General features: G+C 44.6%; 1 protein-coding gene across 2 annotated transcripts in view; it reads left to right on the top strand.

Moving 5' to 3' along the window:
- Positions 1-1,262: 1,262 nt before the first annotated feature.
- Positions 1,263-19,954, top strand: part of CLIP2 (CAP-Gly domain containing linker protein 2) — a 208,411-nt gene continuing 189,719 nt past the window's right edge. For both annotated transcript variants that reach the window (XM_077482366.1, XM_077482367.1), the window contains exon 1: positions 1,263-1,997. The gene's annotated coding sequence lies outside the window, so the exon portion shown is untranslated. The remainder of the gene's footprint in view (positions 1,998-19,954) is intronic.

The raw sequence follows: 19,954 nt of genomic DNA on the forward strand, positions 1-19,954 counted from the left end.
GAAGAATTAATTTTTTTACAGACTTTTTGACCTTTTTTCTTTTATAGCACAAAAAATAAAAAAAACCAGCAGTGATTAAATACCACCAAAAGAAAGCTCTATTTGTGTGAAAAAAAAAGGACAAAAACTTCATATGGGTACAGTGTTGCATGACTGAGTAATTGTCATTCAAAATGTGAGAGCACCGAAAGCTGAAAATTGTTCTGGTTATTAAGGGGGTTTAAGTGCCCAGTGGTCCAGTGGTTAAAGAGCACCTGTCATTTCAGATCCATAATGGCAGTGCCTGTTAGTGGGCATCCACTCACCTGCTGCCACTACGTCCCTCACCTTGTGTTACTGTCACATCACCAGCCGTCCCATTAAAGTGAATGGGACTGTCGGTGAGTCAACAGTGGGCCAGAGGAGGAGCCGCTCCGGCACAAGGATGACTGATGCTCTTTAAAAATGATGATTTAAATATAGTTGATTTAAATCAAGCCTTTTTTACTAGTGATTTAAATCAACTTGATTTAAAACAAAACCACCCTGCCTAAAGCACTGCCTTTGTGATCTACTGCAGGTGCCAGTACGTTGACAGCACCGCAAACACAGATAGCATCAGCGGGCACCAGGTCACATGGCACGCTTTGCTGCAGCCCGTTTTTCAAAAGTAGTGCATGCACTACCTTTTCGTGTGTTCCGGTGAGATTTGAAGCTCATTTAAATTAATGGGTTGAAAATCACACTGGGGGGCGTGCCCAGGAATCGCACAGGAATGCATACTGCGTTTCTGTGCATTTCTGGTGCAAACTGGCTCAAAAAACCCCACCCCCAAAAAAAACCTCACTGTATAAATATTCTAATAAAGCAATATATTAATTTACTAGCTTATCTTGTACTATTTACTATCTATTTATATTGTGCAGACAAAGGCAGACGTGTTTGATAACAAAGGATTTGTAAACATTCCTGTCTGTGGTCAGTATTCCATAACACAGAGATTGCAGGAAATCTTTCCATGTTGTAGAAAGCTTGCATATCTTTGGTGTGCTTGTCCTAGCAAATGGATAGTAATAGGAAAGTTGTATTGTAGAGCTATAAACAGACTGCAGATCTTTTTCCCACCATCCTCCTAGACTGAGAAATGTTGGTGAAATCTGCCCTCCCTCCTGGTTCCAGAAAAAATGGCAGATCTAGGAAACAGAAGTCTGTATTCTACACTGCCTTCTAAAAACAGCTGGATGTCCCCTCCTCCCTCCCTCTGCCTGCGATCTCCCCTCTGCTTCCTCTTTTGTTTCATCCATTGAGTGGAGCAGGCTGAGCCGCATCACACCACTCCATAGGAGAGTACACTGAGCTCATCATAGGGAAATACACAGAGATCAGCACAGGGGAGTACACAGAGCTCAAGACAGGAGAGTACACAGAGCTCAACATAGTAGAGTACACAGAGCTCATCGTAGAGAAATACACAGAGCTCAGCACAGAGTAGTACATAGAGCTCAGCACAGGGTAGTACAGAGAGCTCAGCACAGAGTACACATAGCCCATCATAGGGGAGTACACAGAGCTCATCATAGGGCAGTACACAGAGCTCATCATAGGGCAGTACACAGAGCTCATCATAGGGGAGTACACATAACCCATCATAGGGGAGTACACAGAGCTCAGCCTAGGAGATCTCAGCACAGGACTCATCGAGGTACCATGGATCCATCTCTCCTCTACTGCCAGGATGTTACGACAGACACCATCTGATGGTCCCTGCACTGGATTGCCCTTCACCCCCTACCAGGAAGGACAAGGAGTGATCGGGGCTCTCAGGGAGCTGTCTCTGCTGTCACCACTGTCTGTGCCCACTCTGCTACCGTTTCCTCCCCCACCAACTTGTGTCCTTTGGCTGTAGGGAGTGGCTGGGAGCTCAGAGCCAGGGACACACTGCAGGGCTGGGCTGGGACCCGCTGCTGATACCCTGCCTACACTGGATGCTGCTGCTGCTGCTGCTGACATGTCAGGAGGTAAGGTTCTCATGGCTTCATCATTCTGGGGTGATGGGGTGGTGAGATGCTGGAAGGGAGTTTCCCACAAACCTCACTGATGAAGATCTGCAACAAAGGAGCAACCGGCGTGCTATGGATGGATGGATGGGTGTGTGGGTGGGTGGACAGCTCCATGCTGCCTGTCATCTACACACTCTACAGCCACATGGTCACATCTCATTTATCCATCACATTCATCTCAGGTGTAAATCACATTTACAGCCCTGCCTGGATGCCCCAACCGGTGATTGTTTATTCCTTATATCTTCCATGCACTGGTAGCAATCCATACCATACCATACTATTTGTATTGTATGATACACTATTTTATACCAGTGCAAGCTCCATGACATTGGCCATCAACACTGCTATATTCATGTAGAAAGTCCTCCCTGCTGTCACCACATCTTTTTTATAAGGTCTATCTATCTATCTATCTATCTATCTATCTATCTATCTATCTCTCATCTATTACATAGTTACATAGGTTGAAAAAAAAAGTCCATCTAGTTCAAGCATAAAAATAAATAAATAAAAACTAATATTGAGTATTTATCTATCTATCATCTATTGAGTATCTATCGTCTATTGAGTATTTATCATCTATTGAGCATCTATCTATCTATCTATCTATCTATCTATCTGTCTATTGAGTATCTATCGTCTATTGAGTATTTATCTATCGTCTATTGAGTATCTATTGTCTATTGAGTATCTATCTACCGTCTATTGAGTATCTATCTATCGTCTATTGAGAATCTATCGTCTATTGAGTATTTATCTATCTATCGTCTATTGAGTATCTATCTATCTATCTATCTATCTATCTATCTATCTATCTATCTATCTATCTATCTATCTATCTATCTTCTATTGAGTATCTATCTACCTATAATTTACCTATCTTAACACGTGATTTGAATGTGCATAGGATATGCAGGCCTCAGTGGATTTTTTCCAGGTTACAAATTTTTGCTTTGTAATGATATATTGATAGTTAACAGACCTTACCTATCTTTAAACATGGGTTTCTCACAGTCTACTCAAGATCTAGTGAGATCTCTGCCTATAAATAATTTCTGAGACACATCAGAGGTAAACTAGTGACACAATGACACACTAGGACACAGTGAGCTGGAATCATTTCATGGATAAGCAATCCATTTTTATTCCTTTAAAATGTATGTGTATGTAGTAATGTGCATGACTCCACAAATGCAATATTCTCATTAGCTTACTTTAGGCTTTCTCACTTACCTCAAATCTTGTGACAGTCAGTCTAGCACTTTGGTGCAGACATACATACAAACAACGTGTGCCCTTTATTATCTTCCTATCAGTGCTTTGGATACACTTGATGCTTTGTTTTATTATTTGAATGAAGGAAAAAGGTTCGGGCCTTTATATGAGGCCAAATACATGTGCATCCATCCCCGACAATTGAGGTATATAGGAGCAAGGTTGGGACTTTATATAAAAAGTTTCAGCCAGGGAGGCATCACAGAATAATACTGTCTGGTGGGTATATCATAGATTAGTACCATATATTTTGCATAGCAACATAGTACATCCAACATAATATAGTAAAATAAAGAAACTTTATTCCATAACATGGTACATAATAAATAGTAACATATTGGCATAGCAACATAATGGTTTTGTAATAATAACACCATAGAAACACCAGACTCGTTGTGTGCCTCCACAATAAAACATAATTTAGATTGGTAGGATCCAATAAATCACGATGTTAGTAACAGTATTAGGATATAACAAGAGAGGCATCTAATAGCTTGATGTGTTTTGTGGCTGAAGTGCCACTCTTCAGGGGCAGACGCGGTATGGATGTCTAGAAACATGTTAAAAAAGAGTATTACTTAGGGTAATGTTTATAAGGAAAAATACTAGAATAGATCCCCCGCTCATACTTACAAACCAACCATGAGTCTGGGCATAGGCATGAGAAGGCAAGGGCAGATCAGCCCCCAGAGCTGGGGCGGTGATCCCCTATGACACAGATGGAATTGACCAACAGGGAAGGCAGTCTATGGGGACATATCTACCATGGATAATCAAGCCATAAAGTTGTTTTATTATTTGTTTTTCATCCAACTGAAAATATTGGTAAAAATATTTCCAAAATCGAATATATCTGTTATATAACATATATACAGTATACTGTGTGTGTGTATATATATATATATATATATATATATATATATATATATATATACTGTATAGATAGAGTTGTTATAGTTTATATTTTATCATAAATAATCTAAATATAAAAAATATGAAACACCTAATACAGCTGACAAATGACACACCCATCTGTATGTGGCCATATATTATTTTATTCTAGGGTGATATACTGGTTCATTTTTATCACTGCCAAAAAAAAAAAACATTTATGGATTGCAGAAGTCATCGTTGCACTGCAGATGAAACCATTTACCGGAAAATGAAAATTATTTTAAAAAACTGTTGGCTAACATAATATTTATCTGAAACACTAGGAGTGTATTAACTATAAAGATGTTTGGAATTGATGTAACAGGAAATAACGTGACCAGATGAAATAAACATATGACAGCTATGTTTTATTTGAACAGAAAATTACTTGAATTTAGAGCACTTGAGTTGGCAAAAGTATTGTCTGTAGCACGCCAGGCCATCACCAGAATTAGGTAGAAGTTTATGCCAAGTGGTCTAAATTCGCACTATCACTCTTGAAAGGAAGACATAAAACCTTTTAGTTGGACTGCCACTGCATTTAAAGAGGGAGTCCGCCGGGAGTCCGCGTTTTTTTTTTTTTAAAAGCCAGCAGCTACAAATACTGCAGCTGCTGACTTTTAAAATAGTGACACTTACCTGTCCAGCGCGCCCGCGATGTCGGCACCCGAAGCCGATCTCTCGATCGCCTCTCGGGTGCTGCCGCCGCCATCTTGGGTATGGGAATCAGGAAGTGGAGCCTTTCGGCTTCATTTCCCGGTTCCCTACTGCGCATGCGCGAGTCGCGCTGCGCAATAAGGATGGACCCGCTGCCTCTGGGATCTGTGTGTTTCCCAGCAGGCAGCGGGGGACTTTCGGAAAGGGGGCGTAATCTACGCCCCTTTCCGCAGAGAGCTATCCCGGAAGTGGGTGCAGATACCTGTACTGTACAGGTACCTGCACCCCCCTCCCCCCTGAAAGGTGCCAATTGTGGCGCCGGAGGGGGGGAGGATTCCAATGAGCGGAAGGTCCACTTTAGGGTGGACCTCCGCTTTAACTTTTTAAAGCCTAAAATGGTGGCAAACACAGTTCAGAAGTTTGCAGATGCCTCTGTGATAAGCATAAAAAATATAATTTCTCTCTGGTTGCTGCCGTCATTTAGCAACAAAGCGAAGGCAGTAACTTCCTGGGGACCCAAGACCCTTAAGGCCCAGCTCTAGTCCTGGATAGGGCTTGGACAAGTCCTTGAACAGGAGACAAGCGAATGTGTTTGAAAACCAGACATAACAGAGCAGTGATTGTCACATTTTGTGATTCTCCCTTAATAATAATAACTGTATTGTCAAAAGTATTGTGATGCCTGCCTTCACGGGCACATGAACAAATAACATCCACTTATCCACTTTAAGTTCCTCCACCCCAAACTCACTCATCCATGTCTTTATGGACCTTGCATTGTGCACTGGTCCAAATCATTCAGATCATTTGGTGGAGGGGGGATTATGGTGTGGGTTTTTTTTTTCCGAGGTTGGGTTTGGCCCCTTAGTTCCAGTAAAGGGAATTCTTAAGGCTTCAGCATACCAAGACATTTTGGACAAGTTCATGCTCCCAACATCGTTGGAACAGTTTGGGGATGGCCCCTTCCTGTTCCAACTGCTCCCCAGTGCACAAAACAAGGTCCATAAAGACATGGATGAGCAATTTTGGGGTAGAGGAACTTGACTGGCCTGCACAGGGTCCTGACCTCACCTCTGTAGAACACCTTCGGGGTGAATTAGAGTGGAGACTGCAATCCAGGCCTTCTTGTCCAACATCAGTGCCTGACCTCACCAACACGCTTCTGGAAGAATGGTCAAACATTCCCTCAGACACACTCCTAAACCTTGTGGACAGCCTTCCCAGAAGAGTTGAAGCTGTTATAGCTGCAAAGGGTGGGCCAACGCAATATTAAACCCTATGGATCAAGACTGGGATGCCATTAAAGTTCATGTGCGTGTAAAGGCAGGTGTTCCAATACTTTTGACAATCGATTCAATCGATGCAGCATATTTGATTGGATCCCTAAATTCCATGATTCTCGTCACATCAGGCATATCTACATGTAAGCATTCCAGACAGTCAAAAAGTGATGAATAAGCAGTTTTCCCTGGACTATCCATATAAAAAGGAGGGAAGCAGTAAATTGTCATACTTATTTTTCACGATGACGGCAGGGATTTAGCTAAAGGGTTTGTCCACCGAAAAGTGATATTTCACATTTTTAACAGGTTGGAGAGTTGATCTATGTGCCTGAGTTTTGGGTCTGTGCACACCATTTGTTGTCATTATGATGATTTGGCACTTTCTCTACTGGATTAAATTTTTTGTTATGGGCAGTGCAACAGGAGGAACACCTAAAACTTCTAGGTGGACATAAACAGAGTTGGGAGTTATGGCAGGAAATGACACTGTTGGAGTTTCCAAGCCGTATAAGTAGCCAAGGGGGGAATTAAACTCACTAGACACCATCTATAGCTAAAATTAAATCTTATTCTGCCCCAAGTAAATAGGTTACACAGTTTGTTCACCTTTTTACAGTTAGTTGTTGTCTTTGTGTCTTTACTGTCACTCCTGGGTGTTAAGGACCTCCATGGTATGTCAGAATAGAGAGCATTGGGAGATCAGCAAGCATCTATTCAACCTTTGGTAGCATGAACCCAGAAGTTCGTGGCTGTCAAACCTCAAGTCACTCTGCTAAAAGCTGATCAAGCACAGTCTTTGCTCCATTAGATTCAATAGAGTGTGGATGTGATAAGAGGGGTCTAACAGACCCCTAATGTCTTCTTATCAGCTCCCTTTGTGATGACAACTAAGTTACATTAAATTTAAATACTGTATACTATTAAAAAAAAACTTAAATTAAACTTAAATATGCTATAAAAATACTTGAAAAGCCACCCAGCACAACATACGTGTACTGTACATATGAATGCAAACACACGCATCTGTTTCCCAGGCGTATGAAAAGGACAATTCCGCCATACATATTAGGTATTGCCACCTTTGCTGGGGTGAAACAATAATTCTAATACCATCATTAACTCTTAACCCTAAATGAATGACCTTTTAAAGCATTGCCAACGGACAGTTTTGGGCAGGGGCATAACTAGAACCTTCAGGGACCAGCTGACCCCCACGGCCGGGGGCCCCCTATGGTGGCGGAACACGAGGGTCAACACCATTGGCGGTACCTAGCTAATGCCCCAATAAGGTTTTTACCCATACTTCAGCTTTAATATTCTAGGCCAAATTATACAGTTATAATGCTTTCATTAGAGAAACATTCCAATCTAGTGTAAGCAAGTGTCATCATTGATGCTGCTTAAAGGGGTTTGTAAACCCTTGTGTTTTTTCACCTTAATGCATCCTATGCATTAAGGTGAAAAAACACCTGGCAGTCACCGGCCCCCCAGGCCCCTGTTATTACTTACCTGAGCCCCTTCATCTCCTCGGCGAGGATGCGCTGTCCCTCTCCCCATGGGGTCCCAGCTCTTGATTGGATAGATTGATAGCAGCGCAGCCATTGGCTCCCACTGCTGTAAAATCAAATCCAATGACGCGGGTGTTGGGGGGCAGGGGCGAGTCTGGCATTCGTGTCTGTGGACTCGTGCAAATGTGGACTTGGTAGCTCGCTCGCAAGGTAACCCCCTCGGGAGAGCGCTTCTCCTAGGGTGTTATCTGATGCAGGGAGGAGCCACGAGGAACCCCAGAAGAGGATGTTCGGGGCTACTCTGTGCAAAACGAGCTGAACAGTGGAGGTAAGTATGATATGTTTGTTATTTAAAAAAAAATAAAAAACAATCCTTTACAATCACTTTAAAGCATTTCAGACACATTTAGTGCCAAGAATAAGCACTTCCAATATGTATTATCTGATAAATGTTCAACCATTCAAGAGAATGTAAACACCTGGGTTTGTCATATTGATCCTGGTCCTTTATTGCCTAGTAAGTCACTGACTTGGAACGCAAAAAGGGAACTTTTTCTGACCTCACTGGCTACCTACAGGTCTGTTACTCACTAGGTGAGGTCTCCTCTTAAAGCCAGGATACTCAAGGGAGCGCTTGACTTTGTATCTTTAAAGCCAAATCAGCAATGGTGGTTTTCATATTTGTATCTTCACAGGTAATCAGAGGAGTGGTAATTTGGCACAGTATGGGACAGATTTACTAAAACCGGTCTACACTGCATGGTAGCCAATCAGCTTCTAACTTCAGCTTGTTCAATTAAGCTTTGAAAAAAATAAATAAATAGAAGCTGATTTTTGGTAAAAAAATATATATAAAATAATAAGCATATATTGATTGGTTTGTGCAAAAGTTATAGCATTTACAAAATAGGGGAAATATTTATGGCATTTTTATTATAATTTTTTTTTAACTAGTAATGGCAGTGATCAGTGATTTTTCGGAGGACTGCGACATTGTGCCAGACAGACCGCACACTTTTGACACTTTTTTTGGGACCAGTGACATTATTACAGTGATCGGAGCTAAGAAGAGCCGCTGATCACTGTATAAATGACAATGGCAGGGAAAGGGTTAACACTAGGGGGTAATCAAGGGGTTAAGTGTTCCTTAGGGAGGTGTTTCTAACTGTGGGGGGAGTGTACTGACTGAGAGTAGAGCGAGATCGCTGTTCCTGATCACTAGGAACAGCATATTTCTCTCTCCTCCCCTGTCAGAACTGGGATCTGTTTGTTTTCATTGACAGATCCCCATTGAGCGATCGCAGGTGGCCAGCCGACATTGTGGCCACCAGCCATGCACATCAGCTCTGGTGACACGCCTGCTAGAGCCATTAAAGGGACCGCTGTACCGGTACGCCGATTTGTGCAGCCGAGCCAACGTGACGCAGTATAACTGCGGCGGCTGGTTGATAAGCAATTAAATATATACCTTAGTAGCCACTGAGGATATAAATCTACTGTGTGCATACCAAATGTCTTAAGAAACCCAGTAATTATATTGTAAAAGTGGTATCATCGCTGTGCTGCACATAGCCTATGCAGAGAGCAGAACTGTGAAAGGGACCCAACAAATACAGCTACTAAAGGCTGCCTGCAGAAAAGTACAGGAACAGTGTTACCAACCTACTACATTTAAATTTACTGACATGACTCCCAAAATTTACTGGCACAGCCAAGTTTTTACTGGCATTTTCAAAACTTACAAAATTACAGTTTTAAGTGCAAATTTCAGTATTTAGGCTACAAACAAGTACAATATGCAATTAGCAATGTGATTTAAGGTAGATATTAGGGTTAAAAACATACAGTCTTTCTCCTTGCCAGGTGGTCCCACCAGTCCGAACAGCACTGACAGATACGCACACGAGGCCGCTTTATGTTCCTCTTGGACTCCTCTTGCACCATAACATTACACAACACACTCAGGGAACGCTTCCATCAGATGCCCTCCTGCGCCACCCAAACACACTGTAGCAGGCACTTGGATGCATCACAGCCATATTTTTTACTGGCAACCTTTTCCTGTCACTGGCATTTACTGGCAGGAGAAAAGTGTCTGTTTTTTACTGGCTGCCAGTAAAAATACTGACGGTTGGCAACACTGCACAGGAAGGGGCAGATACAAGACCAGGCACTCTGCAGGAGAGGGAGCAGCACCAACAGGTCTTTATTATAGGAAGCTGGATTACTGTACAGATCAGGAAGTAATACGCTTTTTGATCATAAGCTGCAGCAGTACCTGCAGTGATGGTTTAAATTCCTTCACTATGACTGTTTTTATCATAGCAGTACTTGTAGGCGAATGTCTAGAGCAGTGGAGTTAGAAGTGGCATCACTATTAGACACCTTTGATTCAATTCAGTAGAAGAAGATTAAGACCTTTTTCACCCCCTTGCTTCCCTACCTTTAAGCGGACATAGCAGCCAAGTGGGGTCTGTACACAAGCCGTGCCCACGATGCTTTCCTCCACAGCCACTGCAAATTTAACTCAGGTTGCCAAGTTTGACAGGTGGCACTGCATGTCAAACTCACCTATTAAAGGTCAATGGAACTGTGCCACCACCACGAGCCAAACACCTAGACATAAAACAATCTTCTTTTCCTTATTTTATAGGCTATGCAGATGAAAAGTAAAGCTGCTTATGGAGCAGACCACATGTAGTAGTGCATTCTAGTTCTAGTTTTTCTGATACTAATCACACAACACAAGAGATGGAGCATGTACAAAAAGACCTTATCATTATAGTGTGTCAATTATAGTGTGTGGGTTTATTCCAACCATCCCTATAGTTCTGTTCCTCTGCAGAAATGTGATTGATCAAACATGGTTACTATTTTGCTTGGAACCTATACATGATTTTGAGATGACTAGAAGACCTTGCCTTTCTGTGGGTTTATTCCAACCATCCCTATTGTTCATAAAATATTGGTGACACTGATATCATATTCGCCCAAACCACATGACAAATTCCTGGATGTTTAGATCTAAGTGATAGATTGTTATTAGGACATGTGGCTTGCATTTGTATTGTTTATATGTACAAAGATAGAAGCTGTGTTGTAATTTCAGCCATTTTGGACTAGTCAGAAGTGATTTTACAGTGCTTGTAAACAGCCAGCTCAGTGGAGCTAGAGAGAGCAGGCCAAATTGTTCATCTCCAATAAATGTTGTAATTGCTTCCTGTTTCATTGTGCGCTTTTCAACTGCCAAATGCAATCAGAGAAATTCAGCTTTTGTTTGGCGTAATGCTGTATTCACTTCTTTTATCAATGTTTGGTATACAGACTGTATTCTGTAGTGTTTTCTGTAAGACCAGGATAAATAGTTATTATATGGCGTTTTAGATTATACAGTACCCACGGGAGAACTTAGGAGGAAATACTGTGTGGTATGTGTTTCTGCTGAGAACCAAGGATTAATGGATGCTTTAGTACTAATATGTTAAGTGCTCTTTGTGGAGTGCATTCTTCAGGCATGTTTTGTAGCATGTGTCACACATAACACGTGTGTTAAAACACATATACGACTTCCTTTTTTTTCCAGAATATTCTTTGAGTACTTTTTTTTTTTTTTTTTCTGCTATTGCCCTGCTATTATTATTATATTTCATACATTCTCATTAATGTTCATATCAGTGCACAAATGTAATCAATGTCTTTATGCTGCTTCAAATGTATGTAAGACCCAAACCATTATTTATTTATTTACATAGTTACATAGTAGGTGAGGTTGAAAAAAGATACAAGCCCATCAAGTCCAACTTATGTGTGTGATTATATGTCAGTATTACATTGTATATCCCTGTATGTTGTGGTCGTTTGGGTGCTTATCTAATAGTTTTTTGAAACTATCGATGCTTCCCGCTGAGACCACCACCTGTGGAAGGAAATTCCACATCCTTGCCACACTTACAGTAAAGAACCCTCTACGTGTCTTGTTAACCTCTCTTCCGCGAACAAGTTTTATCCCTATTGTGGGGTCACCAGTACAGTATTTATAAACTGAAATCATATCCCCTCTCAAGCATCTCTTCTCCAGAGAGAATAAGTTCAGTACTCGCAACCTTTCCTCATAACTAATATCCTCCAGACCCTTTATTAGCTTTGTTGCCCTTCTTTGTACTCACTCCATTTCCAGTACATCCTTCCTGAGGACTGGTCAGCATACTCTAGGGCTAGGCACGACCGGACCAGAGTCTTGTAGAGCAGGAGAATTATTGTTTTATCTCTGGAGTTAATCCCCTTAATGCATGCCAATATTCTGTATGCTTTGTTAGCACCAGCTTGGCATTGCATGCTATTGCAGAGTCTATCATCTACTAGGGACCCCAGGTCCTTTTCCATCCTAGATTCCCCCAGAGGTTCTCCCCCCAGTGTATAGATTGCATTCATATTTTTGCCACCCAAATGCATTATTTTACATTTTTCTACATTAAATCTCATTTGCCATGTAGTTGCCCACCCCATTAATTTGTTCAGATCTTTTTGCAAGGTTTCTACATCCTGCAGAGAAGTTATTGGCCTGCTTAGCTTAGTAATGTAATGCAGATATTGAACTGTTTACCCCATCCTCCGGATCGTTTATGAACAAATAAAATAGGATTGGTCCCAGAACAGAACCCTGGGGGACCCCACTACCCACCCTGACCATTTTGAGCACTCCCCATTTATCACCACCCTCTGAACTTGCCCTTGTAGCCAGTTTTCAATCCATGTACTCACCCTATGGTCCATGCCAACGGACCTTAGTTTGTACAGTAAACATTTATGGGGAACTGTGTCAAATGCTTTTGCAAAATCAAGATACACCAAGTCTATGTGCCTTCCTTTATCAAGATGGCAACTCACCTCCTCTTAGCCCTTGTACACACGGTCAGAGAATCCGTCGGAATGTGTCCTATCGGACCGTGTTGTCAGATAATCCGACTGTGTGTGGTATGCATCGGACTGATTCCGTCCGAATATCCGTCGGACCCAATTTTCCAACTTGTTGGAAATATTTCCCGACCAACTGGGCCGGTCGGACATACTCCGATCATGTGTAGAGAATTTTGATCGGACCAAGTGCCACGCATGCTCAGATCAAATTCCTACATCAAAGCTATTGGCTACTAGCCTGAATGTAGTCCCATCGTAACGAAATTACGTCATCACGTTCTGAAAGATCGGATTTTTCGACAACTTTGTCCGACCGTGTGTATGCAACAGTTTCGGACAAGATCCGACGGATTTGGTTGTCGAAATCTCCGACCGTGTGTACAGGGGCATAGAAGGTTTATAGATTGGTTTGGCAAGAACGATTATTCATGAATCCATGCTGATTACTGCTAATGATACCATTCTCATTACTAAAATCTTGTATATAGTCCCTTATCATCCCCTCCAAGAGCTTGCATACTATTGATGCTAGGCTAACTGGTCTGTAATTCCCAGGGATGTATTTTGGGCTCTTTTTAAATATTGGTGCTACATTGACTTTTCTCCAATCAGCTGGTATCATTCCAGTCAGTAGACTGTCATTAAAAATTAGGAAAAATGTTCTGGCAATTACTTGAATGAGTTTCCTAGGACTTTTGTTCAGTCTCTTTTAAATTTATTACCCAATGGGATGCATTGGCTAAAGCCCTTATTTAATATGCTCTTAAAGAAAACCCATCTCTCCTCCGTGTTCTTTGTTCCTAAGACTTTATCCCAATTCATGCCTTCTAGCAAGGTTCGTAGTATAGGGAAGTTGGCTCTTTTGAAATTCAGTATCTTTGTATTCCCCTTATGTTTCCTATTTATGTGATTTATACTGAAGCCAATTGACCTGTGATTGCTGTTTCCTAAATTGCCCCGTATTTCCACATCCGTGATCAGGTCTGTATTGTTGGTAATCAGCAGATCCAGTAAAGCTTTATTTCTAATTGGTGCATCTACCATCTGAACCATGAAATTCTCCTGCAAGACATTTAGGAACTGGCGAGCTTTAGACGAATGTGTGGTTCCCTCCGCCCAGTCTATGTCTGGATAATTAAAATCCCCCATTATGATAACACTTCCCATCCTTGCTGCTAATCCAGCTTGTGATAGGAGATCCGTCTCCCCCTCCTCCCTTAGGTTAGGGGGCCTATAGTATACTCCCTGTATTATTTTCCCCTTAGCTTCATCCCTTTGGAGCTCTACCCATAAGGATTCAACCTCCTCCCTAGCTCCCTTAGTGCTGTCATCTCTCACATTCACTTGTACATTATTCTTAATATATAGGCATACCCCTTCCCCTTTTTTACCCTCTCTATCCCTGCAATAAAGGGTATACCCTTAAGTAGTTGCCAGCCATACATGAGAGCTGTTGAACCAAGTCTCTGAAATTCCCACAAAATCCAAATCCTCCTCGTATAACAGTATCTCTAGTTCACTCATCTTGTCCGCCAGGCTCTTGGCATTGGTGAACATGCCATGTAGTTTAGACTGGTCGCATACTATCCTCTTATTGGGTGTTCCGAGATTGCAATTAGGACTTGTTACTATACTTACCTTGGGTTTATGTGCTTTAGTCAACCTACCACCAATACCCCCAATACTACCCTCTGGAATATGTTCCGAGCTGACTATCTCTACCTCCCCCGTCGCCTAGTTTAAAAACCCCTCTAACTTGACCCTCTCACATGATCTTTGCTCTCAGCTGCATAAGAAACTTAGAGAGGTGAAAGTGGAGACTGCAGGGGGGTGTGTTAGCAAGAGGCAGAGGAACAGCAGTGCACGATCATCCCATTGATTAGCTGCGCAGGGGTGTGTCAGCACAAGTCTGACTACCAGGGCTGGACTGGCCTACATGGATTCCGGGAAATTTCCCAGTAGGCCTCCTGCCCTGGGGCCGCTTTGATCTGTGGCTGGCTGCAGCGCTTCCCTCCTGCCTCCTCCTCTTGTTTGTCACATGTCATTGAGCTGGGTCTGTGTGTGTTGTTGGCGTCGCTGTAATAAGGTCCCGTCCCCTTAGACCATCTCCTGTGATAGGTGGAACACTGATTCAATTTACTATCACACGAGGCGGTCGAAGGTGGTGGGACCTTGTTACAGTGCCGCCGACAACACACACAGACACGCATTCATGGGCACAGTGAGGCTGCATTCATGGGCACCATAAAGCTGCATTTTATGGGCACAGTGAGGCTGCGATGATGGGCACAGTGAGGCTGCGATGATGGGCACAGTGAGGCTGCAATGATGGGCACCGTAAAGATGTATTTGATGGGCACAGAGAGGCCGCATTGATGGGCACAGTGAGGCTGCTTTTATGGGCACCATAAAGCTGCATTTGATGGGCATAATAAGGCTGCATTGATGGGCACAGTGAGGCTGCATTCATGTGCACCGTAAAGGTGCATTTGATGGGCACAGTGAGGCTGCATTGATGGGTACAGTTAGGCTGCAATGATGGGCACGGTGAGGCTGCAATGATGGGCATAGTAAGGCTGCAATGATGGGCACAGTGAGGCTGCAATGATGGGCACAGTGAGGCTGCAATGATGGGCACAGTTAGGCTGCTCTTCTCCTCCTCCCCCTCCCTCCCGTGGCTTTCAGCTGCTTTACTGAAAGCCACACAGGGAGATCAGACATGTGACTCCTCACACCGCCGCTGCAATCACATCCGACTATCCCCTGTATCTTCCTCCGGCTCCCCAGGTCCTCTGTGTCCTCCTCCGGTGCCCGTCCGTATCCTCCCCTGGGTCCCCCTCCGTGTCTTCCTCCAGGTCCCTTGTGTGCTCACCGGGTCATTTACTGGCTCATTCTTTTTTGAATGCACAGAGTCAGTGATCAGTTTATGAATGAACAAGAGCCTCTGTCTCCTGTCCATTTACCTTCAGTGCAGCTGAGGCTGCAGAGAAAGGGACTGGTGAATCTGGGTCCTTAGTCCCTTTCTCAAAGGGGAGAAAAACACTGACACACCCACCCCCCCCCCCTCCAAAAGAAAACATTGTAAAAAAAAAAAAAAAAAAAAAAAAAAATATATATATATGTAAGAAGGCCAGTATGGTGGCCTGAATTTATGGGAGGAGCCCGGGGGGTATTTAACCAGCCCGTTCGCCTGTGGTGGTTGTCGGTTTCCGGTGCGCAATACCACGTCACTAGGCCGACAGCTCGTGTTGATCACCATTTGATTACCATTCAGACAAACGTCTCCCTTCTTGGAAGTCTCGTAGTTTTCGTGTTCCGTCCGGTTTTGTACAAATCTCGCCGGCTCGACTGCCGCAGGTAGGGGTCTCGATTGACCTTCATTTCTATTCATTTCTATTTTATTTGAGTGTCGTAAACCCTAAAAAATGTCACATCGTTCGGGATGATACCGGGTTGTTATCACTCATGTCGCACTTGCCCGCACACGCCCTTCATTTCACGGGCGTCGTTCGGTAGGTTGTCTGTGATACCTTGTTAGCTACCGGTTGCATAATCTTGTTCGTCGTGTTCCGCAGTCATATCGTTGCCAGTCGTATCTTGCGGCACAACGACCCATGCCTCTGCCACAAACTGGCTCACGTAGGCCATTTCTTCATTTCACCTGTCACTTACTACGCTCCGATTCGAATCCAGTTGCATCACCTAAATGCGCCGATTCGTCCCGGGGTGCCCCTAGGTATTCGGCCTCATTTCGGTACATGCTCCAGAGTCCGCTCGTTCCAACCGTCCGGGTCTCTGTCATGGGTTCATTTCACGTCACCTACTACGTTCGAATCGATACCAGTCGTTTGCCAAAAAAAAAAAAAAAACGCACAGGTTCGATTAAACGTGTCCCAAATAGCTTGGCCTCATTTCGGTACATGCTCCAGAGCCCGTGCGTTACCATTTCAACCCGGGCCCTGTCATGGGATTCATTTCACGTCACCACTACGTTCGAATCAATACCAGTCGTTTAAAAAAAAAAAAAAAAAAAAACGCACAGGTTTGGTCGACGTGTCCCAGTTGTCGTTGGCCTCATTTCAGTACATGTGCTAGAGCCCGTTCGTTGACGGTTGCGAGTCGCGTCCTCTCCGAGTCGCAGCTCTACCATGGGAAAACATTTCATCCTCATCTAGTTCGCCCGGGTCGAATCCGGTCGCATTTCGTTTGCATCGATTCGCCCGGACGGTCCCACATTTTGTAGCTTTTTCGGCCTCATTTCAGTGCATGCTCCAGAAATCCGGGTTGGTTCCAGCCTCAGTTTGGGGCCGGCCATCCCAGGCCTCTGTCATGACAGTAGTCCTTCATTCATTTCACTGTCACATTCCGCGCTCCGGTTCGAATCCAGTCGCACGATCGGATGCACCGATTCGTTCCGGTTCGCCCCCAGGTTGTTGCCCTCATTTCAGTACGTGCTCCAGAGTCCGTTCTGCTGTCAGTTGTACTAACGACACGACCAGTTTGTGCCTCTGTCACGGCAAATCGTGCTTCATTTCATGGTCACTTATAGCGCTCCGATCCGAATCCAGTAGCATCTATGATGCATCGATACGGTTCGGCGTACCCCAGAGGGAACAGCCACATTTCATTTATTTTTTCCACAGGTTGTCTGGCGCTGGGCCAAAAAAATAAAAAATAAAAAAATAAAAAAAAAAACGGAAATCTCAAAAGGATAACAGAAACAATGAGGGAATAACGGCGTGATGGTTTAGGAATCATGGCGCAGAAATATCTACTCACCGGTGCACTTCAGTTGTGTTAGCCAACTACTTACGTCACATGCCAGTTTTCCTTGTTAGGCTCCTTCAAACAAATGTCATCTGTTGTTTCTCTCTCCAGGTCAGTCAAAGCTTAGTAGGTCCACCCTGCACCAGCTTGGACGTCGTCTCCCAGGTAAAAAAAAAAAAAAAAAAAAAAAAAAAAAGAAGGGCTAGGAGTGGAAAAGGCGACAGCGAGACGGACCAGTACACATATGTATGTAGGCGAAGGAACGTCAGTATATATGTGTATTCGCGTTCGCTTCCGCCTTAGTACCCAAGCAACAGGTGGGCTCACTTGGAAAATAGAGAAACAGTCTTGACTTTGTCATCCTCTATAGGTTCCGGTCGTCCATCTATCTTCCCCAAAAGAGATAGGACATCACTCCCGGGGCTCGATCCATCAGGAACCATGTCCCAGACCAGCAGTGAAGACCTTACTGCCCCCCTGTCACCTCGCCCGCCTTCAGTGGGCGACAGCATTCAGTCTTTCAGGGGCTGGACTATCCCTAGGCTGTCAGCGGAGCTCAGACGCAGGGGCATTCCCTTCCCAGCCACAGCTAGGAAGGCAGAGCTGTTTAGGCTCCTCTCTGCCCCCCCAGCTACCGCCGGGCCTAGTACCCCGCCTCAGGCTACGCTGCAGTCCATCTCTTCGGCCATAGGTCAACTGCATACCATGGTGTCTTCTCTGTCCAGCTCGGTCACGGATGTTCAAACCAGAGTGACCCTCTTAGAAACACCTCCAGCTACAGCCACCACTGTTCCGGATGCAGTCCCGTCTCCTCTACCAACAGGTACCGAAGGCACATGTCCCGTGGTCTGTCCAGCACATCTTGTGCCGGCCAGCATTAGGAAGGACATCTTGGACGGCAAGGATGTTAACCTTGCCTCCTTGCTCATTTCGGTGCATGACCTGGCAGAGAACAAGGCTTACACCTGGGGGGATGTATCCGTAGTTCTCAAAGCTAAGGACCCCAGGCTAAACCGGAAGCTATCCATCCCCGAGTTTACCCTAGCCTTCGGCATGCTCAGAGATGTCGTTTGCTCAGCCTCTCCTGCCAGGAGGGTTGAACTAGATTTGTATCTCCACACGGTGGTGGACCTGGGGTACAAATATGGTGGCTTTGCATTCTACGACTACCATCGTTCCTTCTCAGCGAAAGCAGCCGCCAAACTGGCACAGTTCCAGTCTCTCACAGACTGGAGCCTGATGGACACGGAACTATTCTGCCGGCATTTTGCCGGCCTTCGTTCACCCCTGTGTGCCGTCTGCCAGTCCTCCACCCATACCGCTCCCTGGTGCGCCAACATACCGGCTACTCGCCCGGTAGAATTCCCCTCCACCTCTGCCGCAGCCCCAGGCCCATCAGGCTCGGCACCAAAAAACCAGGTGGACAAGTTTGGACGCACGGTCCAAACCATTGGGGGTGCGGCCATCTGCAATAACTTCAACTACGGTTCTTGTAATTACAGCCAGTGCCGTCTACTGCATATCTGCGTTATATGCCACAGGGCGCACCCCAGGAATTTGTGCGAGGTCAAAGCGCACAAAGGTTCATGACTGAGCCGTATAGACATACTTTGCCTGGGCTTCTACCTCAACACGCACCCCACTCCTTCACTAACCACCTTCCTCATAGGCGGCTTCACCGCAGGTTTTCACACCGGCCTCATCTCCCTACCTCACCAAACCCACGAGTGCAGAAACCTCCGCTCAGCAGCCTCTGACGAACAGGCCATCGACCTACTGCTGCAGAACGAGGTGGATCGAGGCTTCGTTATAGGCCCCTTCACTCAGCCCCCCTTCAATATGTGGAGAGTTAGCCCTATTGGGCTTGTCAAGGGCAAGTTTTCCAATAAAAGTCGTTTAGTGTATGACCTGTCTGCGCCTCATTCTTCTCACATCCCTAGCTTAAACTCATTGATCCCTTCTGAAGAATTCTCCTTAAAATATTCCTCAGTGGACATGGCAATCCAGGCCATCCTTAAAGTAGGCACAGGCGCATGGCTGGCGAAAGCGGACATATCCGACGCCTTTAAACTGTTACCTATCCACCCGTCCCTCTGGTGCTGGCACGGGATTAAGTGGAAGGATCAATACTACTTCGCCACGAAGTTGACGTTCGGCTCCAAAAGCAGCCCGTGGCTGTTCAACATATTTGCCCAATCTCTCGAGTGGATTCTCTTACACAAGGTCGGCTGTCAGCAAGTTATCCACTACTTAGATGATTTTTTGTTGATAGAACGGCCAGGCGCACCTCCCAGAGATCTCGACAAGTTAAGGACCGTTTTCGGGAACCTCAATGTTCCCATCGCTGAACATAAGGTGGACGGACCCGCACATTCAATCACCTTCCTTGGTGTTATTTTAGACGCCGGCTCCATGAAAGCCAGCCTGCCCCTTGACAAACTAACCCGCATCAGGGCGGCACTTCACGAGTTCACTCGGACCAGGGGATGTACTAGGAGACAGCTGCAGTCACTGTTGGGCATGCTCAATTATGCCATGCGCATTATCCCACAAGGCCGTTCCTTTATCTCAC

This window comes from Lithobates pipiens, unplaced genomic scaffold (assembly GCF_037356315.1).
Source record: "Lithobates pipiens isolate NorthernLeopardFrog02 unplaced genomic scaffold, aLitPip1_a1.2 Scaffold_16, whole genome shotgun sequence".
Classification (NCBI taxonomy): domain Eukaryota; kingdom Metazoa; phylum Chordata; class Amphibia; order Anura; family Ranidae; genus Lithobates; species Lithobates pipiens.